General features: G+C 39.6%; 1 protein-coding gene and 1 long non-coding RNA gene across 4 annotated transcripts in view; one reads left to right on the forward strand and one right to left on the reverse strand.

The window, feature by feature from the left end:
- Positions 1–19,068, forward strand: part of LOC141362918 (cAMP-dependent protein kinase type I-beta regulatory subunit) — a 103,536-nt gene that overhangs the window by 26,315 nt on the left and 58,153 nt on the right. The gene's annotated exons all lie outside the window — the stretch shown is intronic.
- The window catches only part of LOC129436579 (uncharacterized), a 129,253-nt gene continuing 113,395 nt past the window's right edge, over positions 3,211–19,068 (reverse strand). The window contains exon 3 of the long non-coding RNA XR_008641866.2: positions 3,211–3,844. This is a non-coding gene — a long non-coding RNA (uncharacterized lncRNA). The remainder of the gene's footprint in view (positions 3,845–19,068) is intronic.

Raw genomic sequence — 19,068 nt, forward strand, 5'->3', positions numbered from 1 at the left:
GTGAATCAGATCAGAAATAAACTCCTTAAAGTAAATTTTTCATTGATGATTCACCACACGCAGATTACGGAAAGGTGCGGAGTGAAATAACACGCGGGACGTTTCTGTCGTCGGTTCTTTGAGTGTTTTTAAATAGCGCGAATCGATAGGCCACACATGCAGCCGAGGTCTTGTGAGGTGAGATTATTTTGTCCCGGTCTGTTTTAGGCAGATGAAATTGGGATACAGAGGAAGTTGCAGGTGACGTAACTCTGCCGCATTGAATGAACAGACTACCAGACGACACCTGCTCAGAAGCTCGACACTTTTTTTGGATGAATGATCTGAATGACAAAGATTGAAATCAATGCAAAATCAAACTTTCACGCTCTTTGAGACTTCAACCTGGTTTTCACAGACAGGATCACAATAATCGACAATTCTCTTTGGTCTTCACTAAATCTGCTTTCTGCTAAGTTCACAGTCCACCAAATCCCACACATTTGTCATCTTTTTACCAGATAAAAATCTGGATAGAAACTAAAAGAACGGCACGTCTCAAAAAGCAAGGTATCCTCCTGTAGCATCTGTCAAATGCATATGAAACACAATAGTCGTGAGACCTTGCACTACCATCCACCATCCTGTAAGAGATGCTGTTTCTCCAATTCACGCTGTGAGCGGGATGATTAACAGTCGAAGTGGTTTAGCAGAGCAGAGGAACATCAGCGTGAGAGCACACGGCGTTATATCAACTCTGTTATTCAGATCCAATGTTTTACTGCAATGTTAGTTGGTAAACTTTGGCCCACAGAAGGTTGTGGCGTTTGCCTGCAATGTGGGTCGTATATGGAGGTACTTGACAACTTTCACACAGGTGTGTTTGCTCTGGCAGCGGTGTCGTAAGCACGCTCGTATAAACATACACACACTTTCGAATGGAAAGGGAAGGAGGAAATAACGTTGTTGGCTTATGAGTAGCCCTAATTGACTTGGCCTGAGGGTGTTTGTCTGGGCAGTCATACAGCTTTTGTGTGCGTATTGGTGCAATGAAGGTTATCCCAGCTGGATGTTACGCTCCTTTCATTCTGGCGCAGAATTAATGTCGGCGATTTGCCCTGCAAGTGCTACTTGAGGTTTAAGGTGCCTGTTGTAAATTGCGAGTCTGTGTGTGTGGTCAATGTTTAGCATAGCTTTGTGTTGTCACAAAGGAAGTTTCTGGTAATGAGGTCACTCTCTCTTTCTCTGTCTCTCTTTTTCTTTCTCACAGACTTCACCACGCTTTTCCTGTACATTTGTTGTGTCCTACAGTATTTCCATGTCTTTAAATTCCTAATATCCTCCCACATGTTTATTCAGATATACAGTGTATAATGGGCTGTTTGGACCCATCTGGATCCCCTGACATGACCTTTGACCAGTCACTCTTTCCCCACCAGTCTTGTGGAATTTACTGGAACTATATTTGTGAGCATTGCTGTTTTAAGTTGGCATTCAGTTTTGCATTCTTTAATAGGCTAATAAAATATATATAGCACATTATTACATGGTTCCTGATTCTGGTTGGTCAGTTATTTTCGTATAACATTTCCGTAATTTGGCAGACCATTTTATTTAAAGCGACTTACAAGGTGAACTTGTTTTAAGGGGTGGTCACTTAGGGGTGTAACAATACATCGAGATTCTAATGATTCGATTCCACTCATAAAATATGGATATGAGGAGGACACTCTCCGCATCCTTATTCCTTGACGTAATGTCCATCTACGCATTTCCGCCACAGTGCGCATTTTGAGACCGGGGTCTCTGCGGAACAAAAAGAGGCGTTTCCCTCTTTTTGGGGCGTTTTCAAACTGAAAAAGGTGTTTTTTTCACCTCTTTGTCTGATTGGCTCAAATTGTGTGTGCGATTCCCAAATGCATTTTTGAGAAGGAGGTCTCTGCGGAACAAAAAGTGGCGTTTCCCAATTTTGGGGCATTTTCAAACTGAAATAATTATGTATGTACTCCGTACTTTTTTTTTCAGATGTCTAATCTGAGTTTGAAAACGCCTCAGAATTGGGAATCACCCCTTTTTTGTTCCGCAGAGACCTATACTTCGGCATTTTCATGTATTTTTTGTGTGCTATAGTCACAGCAAGTGAATGCAATGCAGCAACGAAGCAGTTGTAGCTGCGAAAACAGAGCGAAAGCGGCAGAAGACGTTGTGAATGCTATCGTACGCAAATCGTGGGTTTGAAAATATTTTGTATTTGGACAAACACATTGGCAGAAAACCTTTGTTAGCAACAGCTAAAACACTAAAGATTTTGACCTTGCCGTCATAAGCTTGATTTGATGTAACATTTTTTCGCTCATTATTTATTTTTCTTTATTTAAAAAAGTGTATTGTTTTCTTAGTTTTCTTAAATTTCCCAATTGGGACAGAGATTGTGCTTTTTTGTTATATATTTTGGTTGCGTTAGTGAGTTATTAATAAAGTTACTGCTTAACAATGCTTGTAATAATAAAGTATCATTAAATTAATCGAATTGAATCGTAATTGCATCAAAGAAATGTTTGATTTATTGGCAAACATTTCTGGCAGCGATAATCGATACTTTATTGTTTCACCATGAACTGTCCGATTTACACCCCTATGGTCACACAAGAGTTTTCGTTCTATTGATTTCTATTCATATGCATACGAATGTGTCAGACCGAATTAGTGGTCAACGGATTTATCGGCGTGCGCACCCTTTCTGTCTTTAATCTGTCTCTCTGCTTTCTCCCTTGCGCATATTACTCAAAACAAAACTGACACGATGGCGAAAGGTCGTAAGACCAAATCATATCTTGAGAGGAAATGTTTTTTGTGTTGTTACAGTAACACTTTGTATACATTTTTTTGTTGCTCAGCCTGGATTAGCACACAACACGTCCGATTTGCGAACTGACTCCTTTGAACCGATTCGTTTAAATAAACGGTTGAAACACACAGATCTGTCCAACAATGAACTCACAAGACGTCACTGTCAGCACAATCAGTCACTCGTAGCGCCTCAGAAATGAAAATGTAAATGTGTTTAAAAAGATTTGCCTTAAATAACAGTCTAAACTAAAAAACATAGACGTTTATGTGTAGGAGAAGGCTGTCATCTTCAGAAAGACCTGTCATAATTTTTTTAAATACTTTGGCTTAAATAGTGAAATTTTTACATTAAAAATATCTGCTAATCATGAGGACATTTTGATTATTATGTACAAATAATATATATACATATATCGGCCCTGATATCTAAATATCGGCATCGGCCAGAGAAAAAACCATATCGGTTGACCTTTAGACCAAATGTGTCGTGCAAAGATATTTCGCATTCAGCTGCATTCATATCACATGGAGATATGTAACCAGTAGCAAACCTGTACATCATAGTGTGACCTTTCTCTCTACTGAAACACGAAAATGGACAAAGCCAAAGAACTTATATTGACAAAGCACTCCCCGCCCATATTCGAAGTAACATCTAAAAAATAGTTTTATGCTTAAAATCTAGTGTGACCGCCCCTTTATCAGTAAGTGATAAAGGGATTCCCTGGGAATCAAACCCATGACTTTTTGTTCTCTGCAGTTATAACTATATAATTTAATGTTCATATCTGCATGTTATGTAAGGTTTGGATTTATTGGCAGATCAGTGTGCATGGATCCCACCTCATTTCCCATCTATGTGCCGTCTGGTTCTCCTTCTGAACGTCTGTTTGTCTGTTAAACCTTCGGCTGACCTCTGCCGCCTCTCTAAATTTGTTCCAGTAAGTGCAAATCCAGCATTTGTAGACTCTCTTTTCCTCTCTGCTCCTCCCGTGAGCAGGGTAAACAACTTTTCCTGTTAACACCAGAACAGAAGGGTGAGATATTTGTGCTGAGCTCACCTCTGCAAACACATTGCTTCCTTTCTTCTGATGGTCAAAGAGAACCCAATGAGTTTCACAGAGAAAAAAGTTTTTATTTTTTATGTTTGTAGGAATAATTCAGAGCGGATTGAAGAAAGGGAGGATTGAGTTGGGAGTAATTGGGGAGCTTGGGCTTAAGCTGGTTGTAAAGTTCTGTTTTGTTTTAATGCATAGGCGAGTGTCCCTGTATAGCGTGCATGATAAAATTTCGTCATCAGAATTGTATGCGCGCATTGTACGTTATGGGTGTACCGCATTGGTTCCCAGCGTTTTTCACTTTTAGTTTCCCACAACAATATTTAAAGCCCTCCACTCACTTATTTTTTTCCAAGTAAAATTAACTAGAACTTGGAATGACTAGACAGATGTATATTTGCTATTAAAATGCCCAAAAAAAGAAACAACTTGATTTTTGCTTGTTTTAGCTTATTTTAATCCTTGTTTTGTTCAATTTTTAATACTTTTAAGTCATCTTGAGGCCCCCTTGGAAATCTTCCGAAGCCTCCCTGTGGGCCCCGGCCCCCTTGTTGGGTAACACTGGTGTACCGGATTGCATTTGATCCGGGATTCATATGGACCACGACCCACGGTTCGGCTCTTATGCGATTTAAATAGGAAAGTTTATCATTTGCATGTGTTTCAAAGGCATATGAAATTTGCTTTCCATCTGTGTGTGCATGCGCCTTTAAGTGCACTAAAGTTTAAGTGCACTCAAAAGTGCATACATGGAGAGACGCGTTTCAAAAAGCAAGCAAACATAAAATCTTTCTCTACTTGACAGGACACATACAAACAAAATGATCATGAAAACCACAGCATTCTCATCTATAAAACCAGTCCGTGCTTCTCTTAAAGAGACAGTAGCCTCAATTAACCTACTCAAGTCTGTGTCATTAAAGTTAATCAAACAATCCAAAACAAAGAGAAAAACATTTTGCTGATCCACAAAATGATCTGATCGTGCCTCAAAAACCATAATGTGAGTTTTGTGATCTGTCACACCCCTGTTGTACGCGCACCGCTGAATTTTTGTAGCTGCGCGTAGGTCGCGCAAGCATGTACAGGAGAATTTCGTATGTAGCCTATAAGAGGCATTGCATTTTGCTGCAATGCGTTGAACATCTGTGTACACGTAGGAGTCAAACAAGGCTGTGCGTTCGACCGTGCATGTACATTCAGACATTTATACCACAAGCTATCCAACTGATTAGTAAATATATCTAATTTTCTCCTTATCCAGTCACTGAATATTTTTCTGTGGGTACATCATTTGCCCAGATTCCTCGTTTGGTTTCTTTATCAGACTTTTGTCATAATCTGACTTTGGGAGTTGGTAGTGCAGGCCAACTATGTGAGAACATACAGACGCTTATCATTAATCCCATTTTTGCATGCCGTGTCCAAATGCGAGTATGCTGTGTTAGTTCTTCCTGACCCAGAAAAAACATTTTATTGCTCGTAGATATTACTCGGGAGAATAAAGTTATGTGCTTTGTCTCAGATATTTCTCCTACAGTTCCTAGGGCGAGGTGACAATAGAAACAATTTGCTGACCTACAGTAAGGGTGGGGAGTGGAATTTTGAATTGTCTGACTTTTGATTGGAGACTTTATTGTCTAAGGCATTGTTAAAATCTTTTATTATGGCTTTTCTCAGTTTTTTCTCCAGCAATAATGTCCATCCTGGTTTAAAACAGGTTTAGCATTGTGTTAGCTGCGCAAAAGGTCATGGGTTTGAATCTAGGGAACACATATAGCGATAAAACTTGAATAAAGCTAGAAGTATAGTTCAGTTTTTATTCATACGCAAGGGTCCACATACAATGCATGTGATGCAAATTTGTCATCAGAATAGTATGCACGCACTGTACACTGCAAAAAATGACTTTCTTACTTAGTATTTTTATTGTTTTCAGTAGAAATGTCTAAAATTTCTTAAATCAAGGTGTATTTTTAATGAGCAAAATGACCTAAGAAAATAAATCTAGTTTTTAAACAACCAATATCAAATTTTGCTTTAAGTAAAAATATCTGCCAATGGGGTGAGAAAAAAAAATCTTGAAATGTTAACTTTTTTCTTAAATGCTTAATTCAAGATTTTTTTATTTTGTTGCAATGCGCATGCGTCAATGGTCTGTGTACACATCAAATAAAAAAATATTTGCAAGGCGGTACATTCGATTGCACACATACATTCGAGCACACATAAAAAACAAACCATACGCCGGGCTTAACTTGTAATGCACCATAAGTCGATTTGAATGAAAGCATCTGTCAAATGCATAAATGTAATTCAAATATTGTTATTGCATGACATGGATAAATGAATGAGATTAATTTGTGATTTTTCTTTTCTATGGTAAAGGTTAACAAAGGCTTTATCCTGAATGGACAATTATTGCCCCCACATCTCTTTCTCCTCTCTTCTTCTTTTCTGGCATTGTCCTGTTGTTCTGCTGTTTTTCCTCCCTCCCAAACATTCCTACATTCTTTCTCTTTCAACACTGTATGCATGTTGTGCAGGACGAGAGGTCATCACACTCACTGTTTCTGTATTGTGAGGGCATTTGTGTGTGTGTGTGTCTTTTGAGGTGTGCATGAGTCAGTAGATGTCTTCATTCATCCACATAATGGTTTAATTAGGATCTCCTTTGATGTGGGCACATGTAGGCGTATGCATTCATTTATTCATTCATTGGTGGTTTTACTAGATCGAGCATCACTAGTACTATTCTTCATACTTGGGGTTAGGCATTTTAAATATTAAATTTGGATGAGTAACTCCATTTATATGCTACAGACTCAAATAATGGAGGTGTTTGATTACTGATTACAGTAAGGTTCTTTGCATATTGATAACGAAATACTCAAAAGTTTTCGCGTAAAAAATAAATTTTGTGTCAATCACGTTTAAACACTGCATCCGAAACTTTCGTCTATCATGAAAATATTCAGATCAGGTTCGATTTTTTTTTTGCATCCGTAGCAAGCACTTTGAGAGGTGTTTTGACATCACAGCCACTATACAAGCGAAAGCCAAATCAAGAATAGAGTTTGAAGGGTTGATCCACATCGTCCAGGTCCAACAGCACAGCAAACAAAGTGAGGAATACAAAGAGACGAAATATAAAGACAGATAGTAAGTGATATGATTGTTAGTTAAGGGATTAATTAATACGCATGGGATACAGCATGCAAGGTTTGTGTGCGTGACAAATTTGTAAGATAACAAATACGAAAAAACTCATATGAAAATTACGGATGATTTACATTTATTCATTTAGCTGACGCTTTTATCCAAAGCGACTTACATTTGTTATATATGTCAGAGGTTGCACGCCTCTGGAGCAGCTAGGGGTTAAGTGTCTTGCTCAGGGACACAATGGTGTGTCACAGTAGATTCAAACCTGGGTCTCTCACACCAAAGGCGTGTGTCTTATCCACTGCGCCATCACCACCCCCAGATGCATTTGAGGCGTCAAATTCGTGTCTACTGTGCGTAGTTGGATGCTTGAACATTTTGAGTGTACTCGCTGCATTCGTGCGTGAAAGCCGCGCATGAAATTGTAGTCATCGAGACCTTCACGCGGAAATTCGCGTCATGGGAGGGGCTTCTGCGACTCCGCTGGCTTCCTGTAATCACGTCACTACTAGAGCAAGCTCATGATTGGTTAACGTGGCGCGTTTTTCTGCCAAAGTTCAGATTTTTCAACTCGTGCGATTGAGATTTCAAGCGAGGTCCTTTTTATTCCTGTCTCATCTATAGAAATAAGAACTTGTGTCGTATAGCTCCGGGTGACTGCTTATGGACAATAACAAGCATTGGTTGAATGAGTGACTCCAGGCGGGGCTGCCACCACAGCAGCAAGCAGGCTCCTGATTGGTTAAAGCGGCACGAAATTCCGCCAAAGTTCCAATTTTTCAACTCGGGCGTCAGTCGCAAAGTCGCGTGAACCGCAAAATGCACAAAAAGCACATTCGCGCATACCTTGTACAACGCTCAATTCGCGCGAGCTTCACGCGTGAAAGAGACAAAAACGCGTCTTCCGCGCCGAACACCTCTTCCACGCCGCGGGACCTCCTGACGCGCTTCAACGCGCCTTCACATTGACTTAACATTGAAATCACTCGCGCTTCACGCCTCTATCGCGGTTGGTGTAAATGCAGCATAACGCGCCACTTTAAACGCCTCATTCGTGCTGCGAGACCTCCAGACGCGCGTAAACAGGTCTTTACCTTAACTTAACATTAAAGTCACTTGCGCTTGACACCTCTATCGCGGCTGGTGTGAATGCAGCATCAGATGATTAAAGAGAGATCCAAGCTGTATCTAGGGACCAGTTTATTATAAGCCCTTTTTACACAGTGATTACGGAAAATGCACACGTGATTTGTCTGGCATCATTAGGGGTCAAGCCCCGAAGGGGCGAAGACCCCTATTGTATCCGTTAGTTTTCTTTTTATAATAATAATAATTATTAGGGGTCAAGCCCCGAAGGGGCGAAGACCCCTATTGTATTTGTTAGTTTTCCTATTATAATAATTATTATTCTGGTTCTTCTTCCGCCATTGCGGTCTATGGCAGCCCATAGAACCGTACATAGGAAAGTTATGAAATTTTGCACACTGATAAAGGACAGTCCAATGTGTCCCCACAGCAAATTTGGAGTCTCTATCTCTAACCCGCTAGCGCCACCAACAGTCCAAAGTTGAACTTATGTTTTTGCTTATAACTTCTGACCCGTAAGTCCTAGAATCGAAATTCTTGTTTCCTCTGATTCCTTGGCTCAAGACGATTCGAATGGACCCTATGTCGTCATTTTCCGTCATGAAAAAATTTCCGCCATTTTGAATTATTCGTGAAACCTACTTTTGCGAACTCGTCCTAGAGCTTTTGCCCGATTGCCACGAAAATTGGTATGTATCATCTTGAGACAGTCATGGCAAAAAGTTATCAAAAGAATTTCGATACAGCAATCCGTTGTCGTATACCACCTTAACGAAGTTTACGTAGAGCGCAAAAAAACAGATTTTAGGCTGTATCTTCGTTAAACTTAGGACTATTGACACGATACTTGGTACTTGTGATGCCAGTCAGGAACTGAGGGTGCATGCACAGTTTCGTTGCAGCGCCACCTAGTGGCCAGACGAATGTTTTATACGCCTATAACTTTGGCTGTGAGCAACTTTTTTTCACGGGACTCATTTTCTTGGAGTTATGAATAGTTGCCGAGTCTAACGATACCAAACATGCCAGAATTCGCCTTACGGTTAACCCTGTGCAGCAAAATAGCGCTTAAAAAACACGCGTGAATATCTCCGCAAGCGTTTTTCCGATCGACTCGAAAACACCATAGGAAGAAACTAACCTTACCTTCTGAACAAAAAGTTCTATTGGCGTTATATTAAAATTTTCTTCAGAAATGGCCGAAAATTGCAAAAAACGACAAATTACCTTTAAATTTTGTGTTTTTTATACATAAATGGTTGTAACTTTGTGATGAAAAGAGATTTTTTCACCAGATTTGATACGCTGATGTATGAGCACATTCTGAGGCTACACAAAAAAATTGTATGCTTTCACCACTAAATGGCCTTAAAATTGAACAAAACCTTTGATAACAAGCCAGCCTTATGGTCATACAACTGTTTCTTAACTAAACTAAAGTGTATAGTCATTAAACTAGCTAGATGTAACACAATCATGACCTAATGTTGCATGCACAATTTTGTCATTGCGCCACCTACTGGTTTTTAGATAGAATATGGTATTTTTGCCTAAAACTACTGCAACAACACATCTAAAACCATGAGTCATCATGGATTATTCCTTTCATAGCTTTGACTATAATCACTGGTGGTTGCCAATTCACTCCCCTTCAACCATTGAGAATACCTTATCAACCGTTTTTGCAAAAACTATATCTCTGCATCAGAACATCGTAGAGACACGGGGATAGTCTCTTTTAACTAGTTAAACTTGTTGTAACATGATGTGACCCATGTTTTGCCACTGCAAACACAACTCACATGTCTTTCAGTGCTCTAATGTTCCATGATTGTCAATAACAGAAGGACGATTGCAGTAGACAAGAACTTAGATTATTTTTGTTGATAACTTTTTTGTTTTTTCATCTAAAATTATTAGGTTTACCTAGGGTCTTCAATCTGCTTATCCAATCTCAATTTTACATCCTTTTTTGCCCTTTTCGGCTTGACCCCGGCATTGCTGCTTGCAGCTATATTTAGGGGTCAAGCCCCGAAGGGGCGTAGAACCCTATTGTATTTGTTAGTTTTCTTAATTTTATTATTATTATTAGTTATTCTTCTTCCGCCATTGCGGTCTATGGCAGCCCATAGAACCGTACGTAGGAAAGTTATGAAATTTGGCATACTGATAAAGGACACTCCAATGTGTCCACACAGCCAATTTGGAGTCTCTATGTCTAACCCACTAGCGCCACCAACAGTCCAAAGTTGGACTTATGTTTTTGCTTATAACTTCTGATCTGTAAGCCCTAGAAACAAAATTCTTGCTTCTTCTGATTCCTTGGCTCAAGACGATTCGATTGGACCCTATGACATCATTTTCCGTCATGAAATTTTTTCGCCATTTTGAATTATTTGTAAAACCTACTTTTGCGAACTCGTCCTAGAGCTTTTCCCCGATTTCCACGAAAATTGGTATGCAGCATCTAGAGACACTCAAGGCAAAAAGTTATTAAAAGAATTTCGATAAACCAATCCGTTGTCGTATAGCGCGTCAACAAATTTTACATAGAGCGCAAAAAAACAGATTTTAGGCTGTATCTCCTCCAAACTTAGGCCTATTGACACAAATCTTGGTACTTGAGATGCCAGTCAGGAACTGAGGGAGCATGCACAGTTTCGTTGCAGCGCCACCTAGTGGCCAGACGAATGTTTTATAGGCCTATAACTTTGGCTATGATCATCATATTTACAAGGGACTGGTTTCCTTGGAGTTTTGAATAGTTGCCGAGTCCAACGATACCAAACATGCCAGGATTCGCCTTACGGTTAACCCTGTGCGGCAAAATAGTGCTTAAAAAACACGCGCGAATATCTCCGCGACCGTAATTCTGATCGACTCAAAAACACCATAGGAAGAAACTAACCTTACCTTCTGAACAAAAAGTTCTATTGGCGTTATATTAAAATTTTCATCAGAAATGACCGAAAAATGCAAAAAACGAAAAATTACCTTTTAAATTTTGTATTTTTTACACATAAATGGTTATAACTTCGCAACGAAAAGAGATTTTTTCACCAGATTTCATACGCTGATGTACGACCACAGTCTGAGGCTACACAAAAAAAATTGCTTGCTTGCACCACTAGTTGGCGTTATAATTGAACAAAACCTGTGATATCAAGCCAGCCCTATGGTCATACAACTGTTTCTTCACTAAACTAAAGTGTATAGTCATAAAACTAGCTCGATGTAACGTAATCATGACCTGAAGTTGCATGCACAATTTTGTCACAGCGCCACCTAGTGGTTTTGAGATAGAAAATTGAAAATTTTGCCTAAAACTACTGCAACAACACATCTAAAACCACAAGTCATCATGGATTATTCATTTCATGGCTTGGATTATAATCACTGGTGGATGTCAATTTACTGTCTAGCAACCAATGAGAATACCTTATCAACTGTTTTTGCAAGAGCTATATCTCTTCATCAGAACAGCGTAGAGACATGGGGGTGGGCTCTTTTGACTCATTAACACCACAGTAACATTTTGTGAGCTGAGTATTACCACTGCAAGCACCACTCACATTTCCTTCAGTGTTCTAGTTGTCAATGCTCCTCAAGACGTGAGGGAGAGATTTCACTGAATAAGAACACAGCTTTTTTGCTGATTACTGTTATATTAATTTGTCTGAAATCAGGAGGTTTTGCTAGGTTTTTTAAACTGCTCATCCGGACTCAAGTTTACCTTCTTCTGTGCCCTTTTTGGCTTGACCCCGGCATTGCTGCTTGCAGCTATATTTATTATTCTGCTTCTTCTTCTTCTTCTTCTTCCGCCATTGCGGTCTATGGCAGCCCATAGAACCGTACGCAGGAAAGTTATGAAATTTGGCACACTGATAAAGGACAGTCCAATGTGTCCCCATAGCAAATTTGGAGTCTCTATGTCTAACCCGCTAGCGCCACCAACAGTCCAAAGTTGCACTTACGTTTTTGCTTATAACTTCTGACCCGTACGTCCTAGAAATTAAATTCTTGTTTCCTCTGATTCCTTGGCTCAAGACAATTCGACTGGACCCTATGACGTCATTTTCCGTCATGAAAATTTTTCCGCCATTTTGAATTATTCGTAAAACCTACTTTTGCGAACTCGTCCTAGAGCTTTTGCCCGATTTCCACGAAAATCGGTATGTAGCATCTACGGACCCTCACGGCAAAAAGTTATGGAATTCATGTCAATTCGTCAATCCGTTTCCGTAAAGCGCGTCAACGAATTTTACGTAGAGCGCAAAAAAACGGATTTGAGGCTGTATCTTCGGCAAACTTAAGCCTATTGACACAATACTTGGTACTTGTGATGCCAGTCAGGAACTACGGGTGCTTGCAGAGTTTCGTCACAGCGCCACCTAGTGGTCAGACTTATGCTTTACACGCCTATAACTTTGGCTCCGATTGACGTATTTTCACGGGACTTGTTTCTTTGGAGTTATGAGTCGTTGCCGAGTCCAATGATACCAAACATGTCAGAATTCGCCTTACGGTTAACCCTGCGCAGCAAAATAGCGCTTAAAAAACATGCGTGAATATCTCCGCGAGCGTTTTTCCGATCGACTCGAAAACACCATAGGGAGAAACTAACCTTACCTTCTGAACAAAAAGTTCTATTGGCGTTATATTAAAATTTTCATCAGAAATGGCCGAAAATTGCAAAAAACGAAAAATTAACTTCAAATTTTGTGTTTTTTACACATAAATGGTTGTAACTTCGTAACGAAAATATATTTTTTCACCAGATTTGACACGCTGATGCATGAGCAAATTCTGAGGCTACACAAAATTTGTATACTTGCACCACTAGATGGCCTTATAATTGAACAAAACCTTTGATAACAAGCCAGTCTTATGGTTATACAACTGTTTCTTCACTAAACTAAAGTGTATAGACATAAAACTAGCTACATGTAACACAATCATGACCTGATGTTCCATGCACAATTTTTTCATTGCGCCACCTACTGGTTTTAAGAGAGAATATTGTATTTTTGCCTAAAACTACTGCAAAAACACATCTAAAACCATGAGTCATTATGGATTATTCCCTTCATGGCTTTGACTATAATCACTGGTGGTTGCCAATTCACTGCCTAGCAACCATTGAGAATACCTTATCAACCGTTTTTGCAAGAGCTATATCTCTGCATCAGAACATCGTAGAGACACGGGGATGGTCTCTTTTGACTAATTAAACTTGTTGTAACATGATGTGACCCATGTTTTGCCACTGCAAACACCACTCACATGTCCTTCAGTGCTCTAATGTTCCATGATTGTCAATAACAGAAGGACGATTGCAGTAGACAAGAACTTAGATTATTTTTGTTGATAACTTTTTTGTTTTTTCATCTAAAATTATTAGGTTTACCTAGGTTCTTCAATCTGCTTATCCAATCTCAATTTTACATCCTTCTGTGCCCTTTTCGGCTTGACCCCGGCATTGCTGCTTGCAGCTATATTTATTAGGGGTCAAGCCCCGAAGGGGCGTAGAACCCTATTGTATTTGTTAGTTTTCTTTTTATAATAATTATTATTATTAGTTATTCTTCTTCCGCCATTGCGGTCTATGGCAGCCCATAGAACCGTACGTAGGAAAGTTATGAAATTTGGCACACTGATAAAGGACAGTACAATGTGTCCCCACAGCAAATTTGGAGTCTCTATGTCTAACCCGCTAGCGCCACCAACAGTCCAAAGTTGCACTTATGTTTTTGCTTATAACTTCTGACCCGTAAGTCCTAGAATCGAAATTCTTGTTTCCTCTGATTCCTTGGCTCAAGACGATTCGAATGGACCCTATGTCGTCATTTTCCGTCATGAAAAAATTTCCGCCATTTTGAATTATTCGTGAAACCTACTTTTGCGAACTCGTCCTAGAGCTTTTGCCCGATTGCCACGAAAATTGGTATGTATCATCTTGAGACAGTCATGGCAAAAAGTTATCAAAAGAATTTCGATACAGCAATCCGTTGTCGTATACCACCTTAACGAAGTTGACGTAGAGCGCAAAAAAACTGATTTTAGGCTGTATCTTCGTTAAACTTAGGACTATTGACACGATACTTGGTACTTGTGATGCCAGTCAGGAACTGAGGGTGCATGCACAGTTTCGTTGCAGCGCCACCTAGTGGCCAGACGAATGTTTTATACGCCTATAACTTTGGCTGTGAGCAACTTTTTTTCACGGGACTTATTTTCTTGGAGTTATGAATAGTTGCCGAGTCCAACAATACCAAACATGCCAGAATTCGCCTTACGGTTAACCCTGTGCAGCAAAATAGCGCTTAAAAAACACGCGTGAATATCTCCGCGAGTGTTTTTCCGATCGACTCGAAAACACCATAGGAAGAAACTAACCTTACCTTCTGAACAAAAAGTTCTATTGGCGTTATATTAAAATTTTCATCAGAAATGGCCGAAAATTGCAAAAAACAAAAAATTACCTTTAAATTTTGTGTTTTTTATACATAAATGGTTGTAACTTTGTGATGAAAAGAGATTTTTTCACCAGATTTGATACGCTGATGTATGAGCACAGTCTGAGGCCACACAAAAATAATTGTATGCTTTCACCACTAGATGGCCTTAAAATTGAACAAAACCTTTGATAACAAGCCAGCCTTATGGTCATACAACTGTTTCTTAACTAAACTAAAGTGTATAGTCATTAAACTAGCTAGATGTAACACAATCATGACCTAATGTTGCATGCACAATTTTGTCATTGCGCCACCTACTGGTTTTTAGATAGAATATGGTATTTTTGCCTAAAACTACTGCAACAACACATCTAAAACCATGAGTCATCATGGATTATTCCTTTCATAGCTTTGACTATAATCACTGGTGTTTGCCAATTCACTCCCCTTCAACCATTGAGAATACCTTATCAACCGTTTTTGCAAAAACTATATCTCTGCATCAGAACATCGTAGAGACACGGGGATAGTCTCTTTTGACTAGTTAAACTTGTTGTAACATGATGTGACCCATGTTTTGCCACTGCAAACACCACTCACATGTCTTTCAGTGCTCTAATGTTCCATGATTGTCAATAACAGAAGGACGATTGCAGTAGACAAGAACTTAGATTATTTTTGTTGATAACTTTTTTGTTTTTTCATCTAAAATTATTAGGTTTACCTAGAATCTTCAATCTGCTTATCCAATCTCAATTTTACATCCTTTTTTGCCCTTTTCGGCTTGACCCCGGCATTGCTGCTTGCAGCTATATTTATTAGTTATTCTTCTTCCGCCATTGCGGTCTATGGCAGCCCATAGAACCGTACGTAGGAAAGTTATGAAATTTGGCACACTGATAAAGGACACTCCAATGTGTCCCCACAGCAAATTTGGAGTCTCTATGTCTAACCCGCTAGCGCCACCAACAGTCCAAAGTTGCACTTATGTTTTTGCTTATAACTTCTGATCCGTGAGGCCTAGAAACAAAATTCTTGTTTCCTCTGATTCCTTGGCTCAAGACGATTTGATTGTACCCTATGATGTCATTTTCCGTCATGAAAATCTTTCTGCCATTTTGAATTATTCATAAAACCTACTTTTTCGAACTCGTCCTAGAGCTTTTGTCCGATTGCCCCCAAAAATGGTATGCATCATCTTGAGACACTCATGGCAAAAAGTTATCAAAAGAATTTCGATACAGCAATCCGTTGTCGTATACCACCTTATTGAATTTTACGTAGAGCGCAAAAAAACAGATTTTAGGCTGTATCTTCGCCAAACTTAAACCTATTGACACGAAACTTGGTACTTGAGATGCCAGTCAGGAACTGAGGGTGCATGCTGAGTTTTGTCACAGCGCCACCTAGTGGCCAGACTTATGCTTTACATGCCTATAACTTTGGCTTCGATTGACGTATTTTCATGGGACTTGTTTCTTTGGAGTTCTGAATAGTTGCCGAGTCCAACGATACCAAACATGCCAGAATTCGCCTTACGGTTAACCCTGCGCAGCAAAACAACCCTTAAAAAACACGCGTGAATATCTCCGCGAGCGTTTTTCCGATTGACTCGAAAACACCATAGGAAGAAACTAACCTTACCTTCTGAACAAAAAGTTCTATTGGCGTTATAGTAAAATTTTCATCAGAAATGGCCGAAAATTGCAAAAAATGAAAAATTACCTTCAAATTTTGTGTTTTTTACACATGAATGATTGTAACTTCGTAACAAAAATATATTTTTTCACCAGATTTGATACGCTGATGTATGAGCAGAGTCTGAGGCCACACAATAAAATTGGTATGCCTGCACCACTAGATGGCCTTATAATTGAACAAAACCTTTGATAACAAGCCAGCCCTATGGTCATACAACTATTTCTTAACTAAACTAAAGTGTATAGTCATGAAACTAGCTAGATGTAACGCAGTCATGACCTGAGGTTGCATGCACGATTTTGTCATAGCGCCACCTACTGGTTTTGAGATAGAAAATGGCTATTTTTGCCTAAAACTACTGCAACAACACATCTAAAACCATGAGTCATCATGGATTATTCCTTTCATGGCTTTGACTATAATCACTGGTGGAAGTCAATTTACTCTCTAGCAACCGATGAGAATACCATATCAACTTTTTTGCAAGAGCTTTTTCTCTGCATCAGAACATCGTAAAGACATGGGGATGGTCTCTTTTGACTCATTTGACTTGTTGTAACATGTGGTGACCCATGTTTTGCCACTGCAAACATCACTCACGTGACTTTCAGTGCTCTAATGTTCCATGATTGTCAATAACAGAAGGACAATTGCAGTAGACAAGAACATAGATTATTTTTGTTGCTTACTTTTGCGTTCTTCATCTGAAATCATTAGGTTTACCTAGGTTCTTCAATCTGCTTATCCAATCTCAATTTTACATCCTTTTGTGCCCTTTTCGGCTTGACCCCGGCATTGCTGCTTGCAGCTATATTTTGCTTTTTGGTTCATTCACATTGCCAATGATTTTCCCAAATCTGTGCGTGCATTCACACACATACTGTAAAGATCCTGTAAAGATATGTGATGTGTTTGAAGTCTTGCATTCGTAAATTCTTGAAGTTTACTAATGTTCCGTGATTTTTCTTCCGAGAAACCATGCGCTTGCATTATTGTTTATGACAAGACCATAAGGAGCATGTGATGCGCTGTTCTGTCATGCTGGTGAATGAGCTGCCTGATCTCTGCTTTAGTCCACTTTGTGGTGAATGTTGGTCTGCGTTTAAATCCCTGTGTCAAATAGTTGACACATAACTTCTTGTTGCGATGACAAGCGTGTCCACACTATGACACACCTCTTACGGCATTGTTTCTGTGGGTTTTTTTTCACATATAATGTGTTCTGTAAATGTTATGGCAATGCTACTAGGTCCTCTTCACAGGAACGATCCCAGAACATTTACGAGATGTGTTTGTGTTCACACTGAAGCCTCTTTGCCAATTTTACTGAACTGTTCTGGGAACAAGTGCTGTGTGAATGGGGTTATAGAGAGTTAAGGGTGGGTTCGGGCTAGTCAGTCTACCACCCAGAACCCTTTAGTAACGTCATTGCAACACCCTGGTGGCGGGTTTCTTCAGATGTCAAAATCTAGTTTTAATTTAATGAGGTAGATTGCATAAGTTATTTCTGACATTGACGGCAGTCTGGAATTCATTGAAGCTTTACAGCTTGGCTTTTGATGGGTGTGCTGTCAATCACTGACAGGCAGACAGACAGACTGCATACTCAGAGCCCAGACTTAGAGATGAAATCCCTAAAGGGAAAAGTTGGTCCAAAACAGCTGCAACAGAAAGCAACATTGGGATTTCCCTGCTTCATAGCAAACCTTACGCAGAGTGGACAAACACATACTGTACTGTATAAGAGCACTGTGTGTGTATACACTTTTGGCGCTTTTCCATTGCATAGTACCCCACGGATTGGTTTAGTTTGGGTCGAGTCAGCCTACTTTTGGGAGCTTTTCCATTGGCTGCAGTACATAGTACCCAATAATTTTTTTAGTACCACCTCGGTTGGGGTTCCAAGCGATCCGAGCTGATACCAAACGTGAAGCGAAAACACCGTAGATCACTGATTGGTCTGAGAGAATTGTCACTACCAGGGTTAGGTAGGGTGATAGTGAATGTGTTTATCTCAATCCTGTAAAACCTAAAAGTTAACTCAAATTAAACCAAACCATTTAAGGGCACTTCAGTCAGTCCAGTTCGAACTGGATGTGCACTAGGGGTGGAACGGTACACAGAAGTCCCGGTTCGGTTCGTACCTCGGTTCAGGCGCCACGGTTCGATTCACTTTCGGTACAATGGAGGGAAAAGCAAAACAAAAATGAAGAAGGCATTTTTTTAGTACTTAAGATAATCTTAAAAACATAGGTGTCCTCATCAGTGTTATTTTGAGATGTCATGAATATGAACTGAAATGCATTTAACATACTATCTCGTATTCAAAAATGTATACCACTTTAAGTAATCTTGTACTCATCTTTCATACAAATATGGGTTCAAATGTATTACAAGTGTTACCTAAATACATTTTAAAATTACATTTTGGCCTTATTTCATATTAATGTACTAAAGAACAAAAAAATAGGCTTGTAGGATGAATTAATAGGTGTGTACGACTAAACGAGGCGCTGCAAGAAACGACAAGTGGATGACGTCAGAGTAACGCGAGAGCGATTTGAAGTCAGCCTCCTCCGCAAGATTTCTCGCGGTACTCTGACGCTGATGGCGCTGCGTAGCGTTGAGCACACTTTAAAAAAGCAGCTGAACTCGACAGAACTGCGCCTCGTCCATTAATTGTATATTAGCAGGACAATTTATATCCTACTTCTCAGTGTGAGAAATACAAAGTGTGGCGTGTGAACTGACTGAAATGCGTGTGTGTCAAG

The sequence above is a fragment of the Misgurnus anguillicaudatus genome, unplaced genomic scaffold (assembly GCF_027580225.2).
Source record: "Misgurnus anguillicaudatus unplaced genomic scaffold, ASM2758022v2 HiC_scaffold_29, whole genome shotgun sequence".
Classification (NCBI taxonomy): Eukaryota; Metazoa; Chordata; class Actinopteri; order Cypriniformes; family Cobitidae; genus Misgurnus; species Misgurnus anguillicaudatus.